At 46.5% G+C, this 3,388-nt stretch overlaps 1 pseudogene; it reads right to left on the bottom strand.

The window, feature by feature from the left end:
• Window positions 1-1,187: 1,187 nt before the first annotated feature.
• LOC105998627 overlaps window positions 1,188-3,388 on the bottom strand; it is an 84,988-nt pseudogene continuing 82,787 nt past the window's right edge.

Here is a 3,388-nt window from a genome sequence, read left to right as displayed (position 1 = left end):
AAAGAAAGAGGGAAGAAGAGATTCCTGATGTTAAAATGTTAAGTGTGGCCAGGCCAGTGCCTAGTTGCTCATGCCTGTAATCCTAGCCACTCAGGAGGCTAAGATCTGAGGATCATGGTTTAAAGCCAGCCCAGCCAGGAAGTACATGAGATACTTACCTCCAATTAACCACTATAAAGCTGCAAGTGAAACTGTGGCTCAAGTGGTTGAGTATTATCCTTGAGCAAAAATGGTCAAGGACAACGCCTGGACCCTGAGTTCAAGCCCTAGGACTGGCACACACACAAACAAAAGTTTAGTGTAGACCCCGTACCAAAGTATCTTCTAGGAAATGAAAGTGAAAACATCTGAGAGAATATCTCTAACATAGATGAGGAAGTGAAAATTCTTAGTAGACAGAACCGGCAAAGACAGAAAGGGAAGCCATCCCACAAGGATGGCTTTCTCCTAACTCTCTTCCCCTTATAGAATACCCAAGATGCATCAGAACTATAATAAACACTATTTAAAATGACTTGGGTCAGGAACAAGTCTAAGTAAGCATGCATAACTTGTTTCTCTAAGTTGAATAAACGCCTCAATTATGACACCAGAGGCTTTTTTTTTTTTTGTCAATTGTAGGGCTTGAACTCTGGGCCTGGGCGCTGTCCCTCAGCTCTTCAGCTCAAGGCCAGCATGCTACCACTTGAGCCACAGCGCCACTTTCTGTTTCCTGGTGGTTTATTGGAGATAAGAGTCTCATGGACTTTCCTGCTCGGGCTAGCTTTGAACTGTGATCCTTAGATCTCTCAGCCTTCTGAGTAGTTAAGATTGCAGGCATGAGCCACCAGCACCAGCTTTGTAATTGTTGTTGTTGTTTTTTTAAATAAAGTACGACTAACACAGTGTGAAAAAGGCAAAGCAAAGCAAAGCAACAAAATTTAACACTTCCAAAGTGGAGAAATTGGTTTCCATGCTAGCTTTCTGCCCCTGAGCTTCTTTTGCTCAAGGCTAGCACTCTACCACTAAGCCACACTCCCAGCCTCGGCCACTTTATTAGTAAGGAAAGCTGCCTAGATCCTGGCAGAGAGGCAGAGAGAACTGACAGGACCAGCTCCCTTCTCAGGGGATTTTCCTGGAAATCCAATGTTCCTCCATGAAGATTAGAAGAAACGCTCGTGTCTGCCCAGCGTGGCCCGGGGGGTGCGTCAGGCACAGGTGGGCCCCTGGGCCGCACCCCCTCGCTGGGGCGCCCTGCATGGGCACACCGTCAGGAGCTTCTCAAAGTTCCCGGCTAGATCGTTGTGGCACGCAGGCCAGCTGATGGTTACCTTGCAGTCTGTCATGAGCGCAGTGGAGTCGTGGCTGGGCACCCACGGGCAGGGCCTCCTGCAGGAAAGCCAGAGTAGATGTGCCTTGGCACCATTCACCTGGCACTTCTCGAAGAGTGTGAAGTTGGCTCGAACCCACCACCAGGTTGGATATAATGGCTTTTAACCTTGATCTTCAGCTCTCAGCCTGAGTAGCTAGGATTACAGGCATGAACCACCTGTCCCTGGCTGCTTTTTCTTTATCTCTAGAAAAGTAACTAAAGGAAACAATTCTCAGAGACCAGCTGATCTTCATATTCAGGGTTTCCGTCCTGACCTGCCCCCCAGGTCCTGGGACTTGAACTCAGGGCCTGGGTGCTGTCTTGAACTTTTTTGTTGTTGTTCAAGGATAGCACTCTAGGGGCTTGGAAGGTGGCTCAGTGGTAGAGTGTTGCCTTGCATGCATGAGGCCTTGGGTTTGATTCCTCAGCACCACATAAGCAGAAAAAGCTGGAAGTGGCGCTGTGACTCAAGTGGTAGTGCGCTAGCCTTGAGCTGAAGAGCTGATGGACAGCACCCAGGCTCAGAGTTCAGGCCTCATGATCAACAACAACAAAAAAAAAGGATAGCACTCTACCACTTGAGCCACAGCTCCACTTCCAGATTTTTGGAGTGTCTTGAAATATCCTAATTTCCTGGGGCCAGTGGGACTTGAACCCATGATTGGTGAAAGGAGTCACCAGCACTCAGTCAAACTGGCTGGAAGCCTTTTATTAGCCATGTGGCAGCTGTCTCCAGCTCCCAGAGCTTTGGAGAACAGCCTCGTTTGCTTTTCATGGAGGATTTTTATAGAAAGGGGTTACATGTAGGTGATATTTGCCAAAGCTAGCAAGCAAGGTTACAGAAGCCAAACATAGCCTTGAGTCACAAAAAGCATAGACAAAACATAATCTTGACTTAGTCAGCATGACAGATACTATCAATGCTATTGATACTATTGATACATTTTCTTGGATTACAAAAGTCAAAACATAACCTTGGGTAGGGGTAGTCTCTATTGCAGAAATGATTTTTATTATAAGCTTCTGACTAATACAATAACTCAGTACAGCTGATGATAAGCCTCAAGGTTGTCAGTGGTCTTCAGGAAAGTTTGTGGTAAACTGCAAAGCTGCCAGCTTGGTAAATATGAGTGAGAGATGTTCTTTTGCTTTTTAGCAAGGTTGGAAAAGGCCTTGGCTGACTACTGGCCATTTGACCTGGAGTTTCTCTCTATAGAGTGGTTCTACCTTTAATATTTGGCCCCTCTTTTTATGTTTTTGATCAGTCATGGGGCTTGAACTCTGGGCCTGGGTCCTGTCTGAGCTCTTCAGCTTAAGGCCAGCGCTCTACCACTTGAGTCACAGAGCCACTTCCTGTTTTCTGGTGGTTAATTGGAGATAAGAGTCTCAAGGACTTTCCTGCGGGGCTGGCTTTGATTAATTAATGTAAGGTCCTCCTTGGAAGCAGGGCAGACTCCTCCCTCCTTTTGGCTAAGTCTCTCCCAGTACCTGCATCACCTAGGTAACTGGTACACCTGGAGGCAGTCATCTCCCCCCTCTCTGAGGTCACATCTGTTTCTGGTATGGCCACATCTTCTTCCCACCTCTGGCCTTATGAGGTTCCTGCCCAGGGTGTAGTTCAACCCTTTTTCTCAGCTGAATGGGCTTCCTACTTGACCTGAGGCAGTCTGTAGCTCAAAAATAAACTTTTTCCTGCCTGAATACTGAGTGCTGCTCTCTCTTTCCTTGGCAGCTGATTTAATTTACCTAACACCCAAGAGGACTGAAGTTAGGTGTTCAATTCGCCATGTAGCTCAGAGAATTGAGGTGTGCTAAGTAGTAGGCAGAAAAATCTTTTATGGCTTACACTGATTTAATAAATAGAGCCTTCCTATGTCTTGTTAAATAATGAATGAAAACAGCGAATAATGCCTATTAAGAAAAGATAGATTTGGGCTAGGAAGGTGGCTCAGTAGTAGAGCGCTTGCCTTGCATGCCTGAGGCCCTGGGTTCGATTCCTCAGCACCACATAAGCAAAAAGAAAAAAGCCAGAAGTGG

Source organism: Dipodomys ordii, unplaced genomic scaffold (assembly GCF_000151885.1).
Source record: "Dipodomys ordii isolate 6190 unplaced genomic scaffold, Dord_2.0 Scaffold167, whole genome shotgun sequence".
NCBI classification, from domain to species: Eukaryota; Metazoa; Chordata; class Mammalia; order Rodentia; family Heteromyidae; genus Dipodomys; species Dipodomys ordii.
Note: the sequence above shows the minus strand (reverse complement) of the source record. Positions and strands in the feature narration are given on the sequence as shown.